This window comes from Harpia harpyja, chromosome 1 (assembly GCF_026419915.1).
Source record: "Harpia harpyja isolate bHarHar1 chromosome 1, bHarHar1 primary haplotype, whole genome shotgun sequence".
In the NCBI taxonomy this organism is placed as follows: domain Eukaryota; kingdom Metazoa; phylum Chordata; class Aves; order Accipitriformes; family Accipitridae; genus Harpia; species Harpia harpyja.
Window position 1 is genome coordinate 22,402,397 of NC_068940.1, and position 14,185 is coordinate 22,416,581.

Sequence of the window (14,185 nt, forward strand, 5' to 3'; positions counted from 1 at the left end):
TCCGCGTGCTGGGGCAGCGGGTGACCACCGGCCGGTGGGGCCATGCCCTCCCCTTCCTGGCAGGCCCAGTCCCACCGCGCCGGGGCTGAGGCAGCCCCCGAGGGCAAGGGCAGGTGAACCAGTGCCCTGGCACCCGTGCATGGCTGCAAGGTGGGCTCTGCTGCAGAAGCCATCCCCTTGGAAGCAGCTTCAGAGTGAAAGGTGGGTTTGTTTCTTGCGTGCAAAGCATGCATTAGGTGTGATCTGTTCAGCAGGGGGTCAGTCGTTTTGTATACCGGAGCTTGATTACAATGGGCTAGTTCTGGCACCTGCTAACCGGCTATTTGTATTTGCACAGTGTTTGATTTTGTTCATAAGAATTTACTTAAAATCTAACAGATCCAAAAAGACACTGCAGTTCAGATTTCTATTGCCAGTTTTCCCTGGATCTATATAAATCAAAATGGTTATTGTTTTTACCCTCTCCAGTGAAATTCCAGGAAGTGAGCAAAAATACATAGACTTTTTTTTTTTTCTTTCAGAACACATGGGAGCACAGCTTAACACATGTCACTAACAGCACTTGAAAACTAGGACTTAGAAATGCACAACTGTCAGTTTTTACCCCAAATTTTGTTACTTCTGTGTTCTGTTAATTTTGAAGGTTTGCTAGCAATATGAATTATTTTTCCCAACAAATATTTGATTATCCTTGTGATTTTTTGATTCCTGCTTTTTTTTTTTTTACACAGAATTTTTATGAAACAGCTAAATAGTGCAGTATAACTCCTTCAAAATATGTATTAAGAAAGACTATCTCTTCAGCAGGAAGGAGTAATTGGTATTTCTGTTTCTTACAGTGAAATGAGTTTAGTTTTAAAAGGCACACAAGTTCAAACAAAACAGTGTTAAATTAACCTATAAGGTTACCTGAACAGGAATATGGACTAGCTTTATTTCTTCCAAATACTCTAAAATTACAGTGTCCTGATCTGGCCCACAGTCAGTGGTTTTTTTTCTGCTTATTTTTAATGGATCAATTTTTGAATGCTGAAGCTGATCAGTCCCTGCTCTTGAGATAACGTTCCAGCCATCTATAGATAGCACACAATTAACTTGAGGGGAAAAGGGGAAAACCAGGAAGGAAATATGTGCAATACACAGAGCATCTCTCTATGTTCTGTATTCTGTGTCAATTTTAATGGGTCTGTAATTAGGTCACAGGACTGATTGATAACAGCACTTAGCTTCCTGGGTGACATCACCCTCTCCTTCCTTCCCTAATAGGGATTAAGATGTTGACACATAGAAAATTCTACTTCCTGGACAGGGAAAAGTAATTAAACCAGTTGTAGACTTGACACTGGCTGAATTATTTACCAATATAGCAACGAAATGGAGACTAACAGGAAGGAAGAGCACAGGGAGCATGTGGAAAGAGCACAGATATGCTTGCAGCCCGTGTGTGTGAAGGAGCTTGGTTTAAAGAAACAATGAGAGGACTAGGCTGGGACAGGAACAATCATGAGTAAAATGATGGTGCATTTCAAATCCTTAGGCAGAAAAAGTAAGGCAAAATACTGGCAAAAAGCTTTGAGATGAAACAAGACGATGACTATTGTAATGCATGGCTAAATGCTCAGAGATCTTGGCATGAGAGGAGAGCAGTGAGTGCCCAAAAAGCATGCTATTCAAAGAGAGATTATCCGATGGAAAGGAAAAATGAGAAGGGTGCCTTATACATATTTCTATACATAGAAAGCTCATAAATGCAGCAAAGGACACAGCTTAGAATGGTGCTTCTTAATTTAAAAATAGCTGTCATGTTTCAGACTGAACATACAATGTTGTTTTTGTGTAAAACTGTACAACCCAGCAGTAACTTTTAACTTGTCTTTATAAAATGTATTACAATTGAGTTGCTGTATGGTACAGCTGAAAGAGCTTGGTGCCATCGTTAGTACTTTTTGTTATTTTGTTGTCAGGGAGGCTATCCCTTTTTTCAGACTTACTTTTACTTTTTGGAGATACTATTTGCCCAACACTGACTTTAATTTATAAGATGGAATACTTAAAAACATGACTTTTGAGATTTTAGGATTTTTGTTATTGAAAGAATGAAAAACTGAGGAAGCGTATTTTTCTGATCTCACGTGTTAAGATATATTTGTGCTTGAGAGAGACTGCTGGCTGGTATAAGATGACCTTTAATTAAGAGAGGACTACGAGGAACCAGGTCAGACATGGCTGTAAGAACTCACACCTGATCATAGGAGCAGGCTGCGGCTGTGAGAACAGCTAAATGCCTGGCTATGAGAACAGAAGAAAAGAAACTTGTTTTGTGGTGGATGATACTAGTGCAAGACTTGAGCCTCGGACATTTCTGTTACAGTTATGAGTTGGAATTTAGTTCGTGTGTGCTGCATGTAAAAGGTTTGCCATCTTTTTGATGTTCTTTACTGCAGGTGGAGAGAAGCCTCATACATACATCTGCAGTAAGTAACAGTTGACTGTTCCATATATGCTTTCAAATAAATTAGGAAAGGTGGTGTAAATAATATTTTGATTCCATTCCATAGAGGCTTTCATCTTACATATCTATTTGCCATTTGTAATTTTTGAGCTTAATGAAATGCACTAACATTTTGTTTTAACAGCTATGTTAGTTTTCAGGTTATTTCTGTTGAGAGGTCTTGGTGTCAGGTTTGTTGTAGGAAATAGTAGGGATGTCCTATGAAATCCTGCTACAGTACTGCTCCTGACAAAATGAAAATCAAATGCACAGGTTTGATTTAGAAGCACTAAGAATAGGCTTAATCCAAGTCTGCAAGCTCTAATCCAAAGTGATACAGAAGCTGTAATGAACAAAATGAATGGCTTACTAGCACCTGATCTGACAAGAGGAGAAGCAGAAATTAGATACAAAGTGTATCTCATCTCAGAGATTTAAAACAAGTGGCTGCATCCATTTGATTCTTAAGGCTGGAGTCATCAGAATATTTTTTTTCCCAAAGTCTCTCCTTTCGTGCTCACCTTTAAAATAAGACTGAACTCTGTTAGCCAGTGACTCAATAACAGATCTGAACGTATCAAATCTCATGAGTTATAGATTTCCTCAAGTACAGGGAGAGAAGGCAGAAATTAATTTGAGTAAAATGCCCATGCTTCACAAAACAGTCTCTTCTAAAATTGCATGTGTTTCTGAGCAATATGTTTGTCTAGAAATTGTTGGTGGTATTAAAAAAAAAAAAAAAAAAAAGTAGTGGATGCTACAAACCGTTAACAAATCATCTTACTGGTCATTAGCCAGAGGTTTTATCTTACTTGCTTCCAGAGTTAAAATTGTGAGCAGAAATTGAGTTGTGAGTGAGAAGACAGCTGCTGCCCAGGATTTTCAGCCATATGGTAGTTTGAATGGATAAAACAGAGATAAGCTTCAAACTTCATACAGCCTATTGAGATGAATATAAATATTTGGACACTTCTATTTTATGCTGTCTGTGAAGAGTTTGACTAATACGTCATCTTCACAAGAAGAGCTAGATAGGTGTCACCATTAGTTCCATTCCTGTGGCTTTCAGGAGTATACAGGATCACTTTACAACCCCACCCCAACCCAAAATAAAAACCCTGATGTTTTTCTCAAATGTTTAAAACTTGTGGATGGAGAGGTGTCTCACTCTCCCTTCTCACCTTCCTTCAGTCCTGAAGCACATGTGTGCTAATTGAGAAATCACGGATCTTTGACAGCCACCAGTAAATACCTGCTGGTCTGCTCAGGCCAGGTTTTACTGTTCTCTTACAAACTTTTTATTCAGGAGACCTTGTACCAATATTTCAGAAATAAATGAGGCAGTCTGTTACTTTCGGGTTCGCTGCAGACTCATACGGGTGTTTCGTTGTCTGAACCTGCTTGTCACTTTTTTAACCGCCTTCTACAGCAGTGGTTCCCAACCTTTTTTTAAAGGGATCTTCACTACCCCCTTCCTGAACTCCAGGCTCCTCATTGGCCCCTCTTCCTTCCCCCTCTGGAGGACTTTTTCCGATACCCCACCCTCACTCACTTCTACTGACGTTTCTTCATCATGTCCTTCTTGTTGGCTTTGGCCAGTATCAGTGCAGCTCTCCAAAGTGCAAGTCCCAGCACAGAGTTTTAGCTCCTTAGGAGCTCTTAGCTTTTCTGGACTCACCTTGACTGACAGCACACTTTGCAATGGTTGGGACTGTTTCTTCATATTGATTTTTCATTTTTTTCTTGTAAGGGTAGATTCTGAAGTAATCATATAATCCCACAAGCTGTGCTTCCATTAAGGTCCTGTACTACCTATAGCTTAATTCATCTGTCCTTGTTGCAAAGAGGATTTTTAAGTTGAAAAAAGTGCATGCCAAAATATTCACTGAATATTTTAATACCTTTTTTTAATTGAATGAAACCAGTGATCTATTAATGAACAGTTTGGTTTACATTTTTTGTAGATAGTTGCGGTGAGGAGCTTCTTATTCTCATTCATGCAGACTTTTTAAGAGTATGTAGGGAATTTTATTTTTCCATATTTTAATTCCTAAAATTCCTCAGGGAGCCTGAATTGGGAGACTTTCTGTTCAGCCCTGCAACATACTATAGGGTGCCAATGAAGGAGTCCTTGGTATTTGGAAGGTAGAAACCAATGACCCAATTGCATGAATTCTTGCCCGTCGTCTTAGTCTCACTGAATTCAACTGCACCTCATGTTTCAAGAGGAGCAAGTGGATACACAAAAGTAATTGTTTTCAAAAGCAGGCTCATACATCATCCAAATTTGAAAAAAAATGCGTTATGCATACGGGGTTTAATATTCTGTCCTGCCATTGATAGACATGTGTAATCCCTATTAAAAAGATTTATGCTGAGCATTGGCAGCTGATATGATCCTGTAGTGTAAATCTGAATTGCTAAATTTCACAATAAATAATTATTCTTGGGTTCTTTCCTAATATGATGCAAAATTGTTTTTACTCTGTATGTTTAGAGTAAACTAAAAATTAAAATTAATATAACTTACCAATGGGTAAAGCACATGTGTTTTATACATCATCCAAGATGATTTATACATTATCTTACAATTGTGACTCTGTTTTGGGGGAAAGGTTGAGTGACCGTATTTTTGAGGAGCCTAACTAGTCTTAATTTTCAAAGGTAATAAAGGAGTGGGTTTATAAAGCAAAAAGCATGGATAATAACACGTTACTAAAGGCTTTAAGAATAGACATACAGGATTTAATTGAGAAACAAAAGGTCAGTGATGCAGATGAGGGTAGAATGTAAACATCCCCACGTGAGCACCCACTCAAGGCTTTATATATATATAATTTTGCTGTAGAAATATGACTACACTGCTTCTGTAACCAAGCTAGCTTATGTTTTTAACAATAATTGACAGCTGATAATTGACAGCTGACTGAACATTGTGGCTGAAGCATCTGAAGGGAAAAAAAAAAAAATCTGTCCATCTCAGAAATCTTTCAGTAATGTATTTATTACTGTTTCCAAGTAATATTCAAACAGTATTTTTAAAATGACTATATGTTATAGGTAAGGTTCTTACTAGCAAAGGATGATTGAGAAAGGGGGGTCGTTTACATCCCCATTCGTTTTTGTTAGGTTTTTTTCCCTTAGTTTGAGAACTTGCAGCTTGTTAGTATTCCAGGCACAACGCAAAATCCTTCCTAGTCCCCACTCTCCCCACCCTGCAAATTGCAGAACGGTATTTGGTTTACAAGAGAACAGAGTTTGAAGGAAATGTGTTGTGATATGTTTGTTTATATTAAATTAGTTGTTTATGGAATGTTCTGAATATAGATAACTTCTAATTGAGAAAAACAACAGATTTATTGTACTGAAACCTTTTGGTTAGTATTTGTGTATTTCAGGAAGTTTTTATTTATAAGGTCATTGATTTTGGAATTTGACAGTAACTATGATGTTCCATTCAACTATATTTGACTTTTTCTGTGTATAACATGCCAGGTGTGTCTGTCTTCATCTTATTTTTTTATAGACAGGAACATCTATAAATTGCAATGAGAAAGTGATACGGAGTTAAATAATTACCTTACAGATCATAAAACAAGTGAAATTAATTGAAGACCCTGCACTCAGCAACACTGTTTCATTCTATCTCATCTGAGGTACTTTGGATTGCTTAAATTCTGGTCTTTTGCTATGTTTACTGCAAAGGCAAGAAAAAGGGAAGACATACACATCCTAAGGAAAACCTCTGAAAGGTACATCAGCTTAGTGAAATAACTTCTTAAAAATTCTGTATTACTCTGTTATTGGAGAGCTTTCTGATTAATATATGATGTCCAGGCTTCCATTTTCATTGGTATATTTTGGAACAAGGTAACATTATCCTTCAGCAAGGGCTTCCTCAGGTGATCTGAAAATTCTGCGACATGAGACTTTTTAATTGCCTGCATATTTTAAATTTTGATAGGTTACATGGTCAACGATCTACCTCTTAGAGAAGAGCAAGTAATAATTTGGTCACAGTTGCATAGTCTTCCAAATCCTAACAGTGTTTCATTGTGTTTCTTCTTAATAGAGTGACTTTAGCAGTTCTAGAGGAAGAAGGTTGAAGCTTTGAACACTTATTATTCATCTTTGACATCTATGGTTTTCGAGCGGTGTTAAAGTTAAATGGGAGTTCATTTACACTCTATTTCATTTAGTAAGTGCTCTCATAATTAAATGCAGATCCATGTAATTTAGTGGTAGAAAGAGAAATTCATTAAGATTCCTGATTAGGAAGAAGTGTTAACAGAACTGCAAAGGTTATAGAAATTTAGCTCCTGTTTAAGGTAAATTAAGCACAAACCACATTCCTGTAACATGAAAGAGATTGCTTAAACTGTAACTGGCAAGAAATTTCAAAATTCATTTTCATCATCTGTGTGTACCAAAAGCAAATGTAAACATACATTTATTAAATTAATATAGGTGATAAAATTAATAGATTTCATGCCTTTTGTAATGTATTTTTTTGTTGTATTAGGCATAAAGGTTAATATTTTTGTGACTACTGATGAAACTGTTATGGACTTTAGGTTATTTAAAATATTAATTTTTAAATGAAATTCCTAAGTGAACTGAATTAAAAGACATTTGCTTAGTATCTCTGGAAAAACAGGTAGCCTTTGATTGTTTCTAGTGCCCAAATTGGTATTTCATCTAAACTATCACTTTCAGGAAGTTATAAAAAGCAAAGGGCCAGCAAGCTTTACCTTTGACTTCAGTGGAGCTAAAAGTTCACCATCAATTTTAGTAATAATTGGATAGTATAATGATCTGATAATAAGGAAATATAGAGGCTCTGTTTACTCTCTTAAAGTTAAAAATGCTCATATTTGGTTTTGGTTTGATTCTGTAACTTTAAGCATATACTTAGATACAGCTGCATGAAAGCAACATGCTTTTCACCTAACCCTTGAAAATATTTTCTTACTATTCCCAAGGCATTTCTCTTATGATGACGTTCAAACATGTTCTGACAAACAATTCCTAAAAGTATCTGATGCTTCCCCTGTAAGGTGAAAAAGGACGTTGAAAATCTGCAATAGGATTCCACTTAAACTGCTACAAACTTACTCTGTTCAATGATGTCAGTCTAAATTGAGGACACTTTTATGCTGTCCTTACATCTCAATTACGCTAACCCTTCGGTTAACCGTTTTTCTTGGTCATTTTTATATTAGCTCAATTTGTAGGTTTTTCTTTAACACAAAACTGCTGTCAAGTGTAGGTGGTACTAATAGGCGTAGACTTTGAGCTCCGCTGTATTGTCTCAAATGACCTGTTCTGCCGTACTGCGCCTGTGCCCATATGCCTGTGCAGAGGTACTTTTTGCCCTTTGGCTGCTATGATGCAGGTTGGGGGGGGCGGGCATTGGAGGTTGGGCTAGGTGGACCTCTGGAGGTCCCTTCCAGTCTCAATGGTTCTGTGATTCTGTGGAGGTTGATGTCTGCACAGTACACTCTCTTAGGGTGTACACAGTCTCAATTACATGATGCTACAGCATCTGACCAGCAGTGGAGCGTTCCTTCCTCCCTCTACTGTGGTCTGGGCTGTGTTCAGCTCTGAATGTAATGGCACTGAAAAAATCTTGTCTAACTTTCTGTTCACCACTATTGTCTCCAAGGTATGTTTCATTAGAACAGCCTTCCATTTCTCATTAAAAAAACAAACAAACAAACAAACAAAAAAACCCCCCCCACATGAAAAAAACCCAGCTGAGTTCAAATTTCACTTCTGTACTTGATTTTTTTAAAAAATCTGCTGGATAACGGAAAATTTTCCAGATCAAGGACAGGAAATTTTCCCTCGCCCACGTTCCAAACTTCTCTGTGTTGTCTGGAGTGTAAGGCACCTTCCAGTTAGATATGTGAATCTCATTAGCATGCTCTTTATACTCTTTTTCAGATCACTAATGAGGAATTTAATTAAAACATGACCTAGCACTCATCCCAGCAGCATTCACCAGACACCTCCTTTTGACATGATACATTGCTATTTTTCACTGATCCACGTTTTAAATACTAGCCAGTTTTCAAAGCAGTGGTGAGCAGAGGTGGAATACCACTTTATTAGCGACAAGTTATTGAATCCTAACAAAAATGAAAAATGAAAAGCTCTTCACTGAAACAAAATGAACAGAATTATTCTGCCCCTCTTTGTGCAATAGCCTTGTTAATAAGCTACCAAAACGTATTGCCTCATAACTCAGGTCCAAAACAATGACTTTCTATTTTTTGTATTAAGGAGATAAGAAAGATTAAAGGCAAATATTAACTGACAAGCTCATGTCATATTTTTCAAAGAATTATGTCATCAAGGCCTAAATTTACAGCTTTTCACTCTGAAGAATATTACGTGATAGCAGTGCTGGGGAAATTGGTATTGAAGAAGCAATAAAACATTGTTTTGCTGGTTTGACCAGCTCCTCTAGTAGTGTAATTAAGCTGGCTACTGTTCACATACTGCTTCAGGAGTTCTCATTATGCAGGGAATTCCCTTCCTTTTTTTTTTTTTTTTTTTCTCCCACATCAGCTAGTCCCCAAATCTCCTTACTAGTCGCAATAAAACATAAAGAGGATAAGGAGGAGAGAAAGTGTAGTAGAAAGTGTAGAGCAGGGTCAACGAGGACAGGTTGCCTGAGGCTGTGTCTACTCAGGTTCTGAATATCTCCAAGGATGTTGGTAGTTCCGTAACCTGTAACAGTGTTCAATCACGCCTGCAGTGAAACTCCCACCCCCCCCCCGCCCTTAGGTTTAAATGTAATTTCTTGTGTTTCAATTTGTGCCCATTGCCTGTTGGCCTGTCACTGGGCACCGCGGAGAAGAGCCAGGCTCTGTCTTTTTTTATTGGCGGTCCCCCCCCAGGTATTGAGGTGCACTGATCACTTGAGACTCCATTCAGCTGTTGATGGGTGTCATTCAGGGCACCCTTAGTTGTCCACCTCCACACAGGGGACAGAGGGACCAAATTGACAAAGGGTCTGTCTGTGACCGTGCCCCTGTTGGAGCGGCAGTTCTAGGACACACTGGGTAGCTGAAATCACAGTAACACCCCTGCTTTGGAACTTTAATTGATCCTGAAGTATTGGTACAAAAGATTTCATGAAATATTCAGAAACATAGTGCATAAAGTTGATCAGTGTGCTTATCCTCTAATTACTACACCTAACCATATATAATGAAGCATGAGTTACTTTTACCATTGCTGTACATCAGAACATGTCTGATAAGTTTATTTTTCAGTCTTCTGCAGGAGCCGTGTTGATCATGTGCGGTGGATTTTGTATTCTGTCACATGCTGGTAGACCTCAGGGAATTTTAAAATTGGCTATCAGTGATCTTAATGAATGCATGGACCTGTTGTACCATATCTCACTAGAGTTGTACCTACTACGTGTTTCCAGTGCCAGCAGTCCTTTGTCTTAAGTAGACATGATATAAATAAGGGTGAATTTAGGCAATTATATTTGGATAACACATTGTTAATGAGCGGTCATTTGGAGTACTGGAATGGTAAGGTTGGCATTAACTACTGAGGCACACTGCAAAAATAGGAGGTACAAAGCTGAATATCAAGACATACTTCCCCAAAACAAGAGCTGCTGTAGTATGTTTAAGGGAAATAGATGAAGCCCTTCTACTTGGGAAGTAGAACAAGTGGACAGGCAATCTGTTTTATGGTAGTTTTGAAGCTTTTCAAGTATGTTTTCAGAACTTGAATCTTATGGTATGTTAGAAGCCTGCTTTATTAACATTATCCCCTAAAATATGTAAAAAAATTTCTGTGCAAAGATGATACAGTGGCAGAAACATTCTTTTAGGAGTAAGACATATCTGGAACATTTACAAGAATATGAATGATAACATTTCATAAATGCCATTTAAGAGATGCACTTGAACATCAGCTAGAGCACCAGCTTGCTCTCCTTTAATGAATAAAATTGTATAAGAGAAGAGTAATTGAAATGCGTCAGTGTGAAGAATATCTAGCTCTTTACATCTCTTATCCCATTTCAGTTTCCTTCACCTATTCTTTCCAGCTGCAGTCTATATTTTGGAGCTGCTAGTCCCTTTCATTCTAATACAAAAGTTGAATCACTGGAATCACACTACTTTTTTCTTTTTTTTTTTCCCCTTAACATCTAGCTTAAGGTTTTGAGATTCATCTTTCTGTCTTTCTGTTAAATAAAACTTTTTTAGAAGATACTCTTCTGGCATCATTCTTCAGGAAAGGTGCTGTGATGTGTGATGAGGCTAGAGTTAAATCTGGATTCTCCACTTGCGGAGAAGCAAATTGCCTGAGAGTATAGAAGTTTGGCCAGCTTCGTAGCTGCAGAAGATAAAGGTCGGTCTTTGAGTTCAAGAAATAATACTGCCAAATCTTTAAAATGCTTGAATTAATTAATCCCTCCTTAAAACATCTTGTACGGATTATCAGTATTATTTTACAACTCATCTGAGTTTAGGGCCTATGCTTAAAAATAATGATCACAGTTTGAAATATTGGAGGGATGACTTTTACTTTGTGCTAAGCACCCCAAAAGCTATGTACTTCAAGAGTGATTGTGAATGTCAGTTTCAAAAACTAGGCTGATCTTCCTCAAATTAGGCAGTAAGAGTAGAAATTCTTTGAGTTTAGTTCAAGTATATTTATTCGAGACAAAAAGGATTTTTGTGTTAACAAGTGTATTTAGAAATTTTGTGATTCTTGCTTTGTCATCCTGCGTCTAAAATAAGTAGGTCACTATCTTCGTTATAATGTCTAAACAGTAATCTCCTTAGAAAAGACAAAGTTAGTGTAATATATTCTTCGGTGACATAACCCACTAGCCTGGGCTGAGGCACAAGGTATTTACTTCAAGTCAACAGCAGTACTGGTCTGGGGCTTACCATGTTTGTTTTCTATTTCCTCTGCCAAAAATGTTTGAAATACATAATTACCTGCAGTTTTATTTCATGGGTTTTTTTTTTCCAGATGCTCTTAAAATAATCAGCATATTTGTTCTAATTCTATGTGTGTCTGTTTTAAGAACTGATTTGATCTTAAGTATTTCACTTATGTGTGTAATACTGTGCCATTATTTGCATCACATGATATGTAGTGAATGACAGATGAGGAGATTGGACATACTGGGTCAGTTATGTTTATTGTCTGCAGTGTATAAGCTCTATTGCATCTCATTAAAATCTCCTTAAAATGCCAGTTCAAATGTACCATAACATTCGCTGATAATTGTGTTAGCAAAAACACAGAGAAAAAGAGAAAATGCAGTTCACGTACAGATTCTTCATCATTTTGAAAGACATTTATGTGGAAAGTAGCTAATAAAAATAAGAGGACTTTGCCATTTATCATAAACTCAGTGTTGTGCTGTTCACCAATACGAAGTGGACTAATTGAGGTGAACTTTCTTTAGGAAGGCTGAGAAGGTCAGGTCACGTTCCTGCACAAGTAGAGTGCTGCAACTGCTACTCGTTTCCCTCTCACACTCTAATAATCACAATGATAACTCCTGAAGTGGGTCTTCCCAGTGGTCATTTGTGATGTTCACTGGGCTTTCACACACTTCGTCTTCATTGATAAGTAATATAGTGAAGACATATAGCTTATTATATATTTTGAGTGTGATAAAAAAGATTATAGTGGGCTTAGGACAGCAACTTGATCATTCTTCTTGCAGGAAAATATTAAATGAGAGAGCAGTAAATTTGAGTGCTGAACTTTCATTCAAACTGGGCTATATCTGTTGACAACGCTTTTCTTCGTTTTGTTTTGGGGGTTTTTTTAAGTAACTGTACAGGTGAATTGTTACTGTCTGTACAACTTCTCCCATCTCGGGTGCAGTTCCTGTTCTACTGATGTTATAGCAATGGGTATTGGGAACCATTGCTGAAGACGGAACTACCTGATTCGAAAAACGTTCCATTCTGTGTGAATGAGCTAAATTTAAAGGAGCTATGTGCTGATTTTGTGTAATATCTAAGATGGTGGCATTCTCTAAGGATGGGTAATGAAATAGGGCCAGTTGATACAAACTGGTGTGGCAGAATCATTACTGAGTCAACAGTATTAGTTCATGTAAGGAGTTCATGCCAGATTTTCTTTCTTTCTTGGTGCTTTATGATCTGTAAAGGGGGGAAAAAATATTGAAGAAATATGTATGAGAAGCTGGATACCATTCCTATTGTAATATTAGGAATCCTCTCAATGGGTGTTGTATTTGACAAAACATTACAGCAATTAATCAGCAAATTCCTTAGGCATGTGCGTGATTAAAAGTAGGTGAGCTGTCCTGTTTATTTCATATCTTTACATTTCACAGGCTTCAAAATAATTTTAGGACTTGGTTTATAAACAATATTGCTAAATAATATAATTAGTAATACTATTAGTAAATAAGTAACCAAATCTAAAAGTTAAAACTGAATCTTATTAATCAGTAACCCTAGGATATGGCCCACTTCTCTTTCTATTGCCAGGTGAGGTTACAAGCAATATTTTTCTCCTCCAAATCTAGTGGGTTTCAATGTTACTATACCTTTTCATCTGAAACGTGTGGCTCATTGACAGTCTGCACTGAAATCTGTTTTCACAATATCTGCAGTACTATTTTGTTAACCTAGCTCTTACACGCTGTCGCTAAAAGAAGATTACATTTCCATTACATGGAAAAAATATTTTACCATTCCCTCCTACTAACCTCCTGCCCAAAACCCTCTTCTTAAAAATTTGCTTTTACTGGAGATTAGACCTAGAAAATGTGTGAAAGAGTAACTCTCTGCCTTAGCAATGAGCACAGTGGATGTGTGTAGGTAGTGAATTATTGGAGGTAAAGAATTTTTCTCGATCATTCAGATACTTAAAGCGTATTGAAAAGTCATTCCACCAATAATTTGCCACTCAAATTAAGACAAAGGCTGTGTTCTGTTAGCTGGTATAGCCTCGTTTACTTCTCTACTATCACACCTTTTCAGCTTGCGTCAAATCTTCAGGCAAGATTTATGAAATGGCACAAAGAGCTATAGTAGCTTAGACATAGAGGAAGTCAAATGGCACACCCTTATTTTTAAAGAGGTGCAGTTTGCCTTACCTTACCTTGGTATGATGCAGGTTATTTCCAAGTGGTCTGTATTTTCAGGGCGGATGTTCTTCATCATGTTTTGAAAGATATAAAACAAAATAAAGAAATAATGAGCAATGTTTTGAGAATTATGTTTAGATCAGCTTTGACATCCTAGAGAAAATTGATTTTTTTGTGAATATTAGACTGATATGTGATTTACCTAGGAATTACTAATAAATGATCCTCGGTAACATAAGTATATACAAATTCCTCTTATAGCAAAATTACGTTATACTGTTAAGAAGGTTTTACTACATGATAGACAAACAAGAAAATAGTAAAATTATAAACATGCAACCAGGTCTTGAGCTTCCTAGTGGGCCTTGCACATCCATTATAATATTTTGACTTATTTCAAGAGGATGGCTGACACTGTTTCAGGTAATATATATGTAACAATTTAAATAACAAATATCCCAGATACAGGACCACTAGGTTGAATATGAGCTGTGCAAATATTTGGATGTCATGTTTTGAGATCCTAGTTGCACGTGCACTTTTTTTGTGCTTAAAATATTGTATTCTGCTTA

General features: G+C 37.1%; 1 protein-coding gene across 6 annotated transcripts in view; it reads left to right on the forward strand.

The window, feature by feature from the left end:
• CDH18 (cadherin 18) overlaps positions 1-14,185 on the forward strand; it is a 549,881-nt gene that overhangs the window by 231,528 nt on the left and 304,168 nt on the right. Inside the window, exon 1 of one of the 6 annotated variants that reach the window (XM_052781142.1) lies at positions 34-201. The exons of the other annotated variants lie outside the window; for them this stretch is intronic. The gene's annotated coding sequence lies outside the window, so the exon portion shown is untranslated. Of the gene's footprint in view, positions 1-33; positions 202-14,185 lie in introns of those variants that run through there. 6 annotated transcript variants of the gene reach the window in all.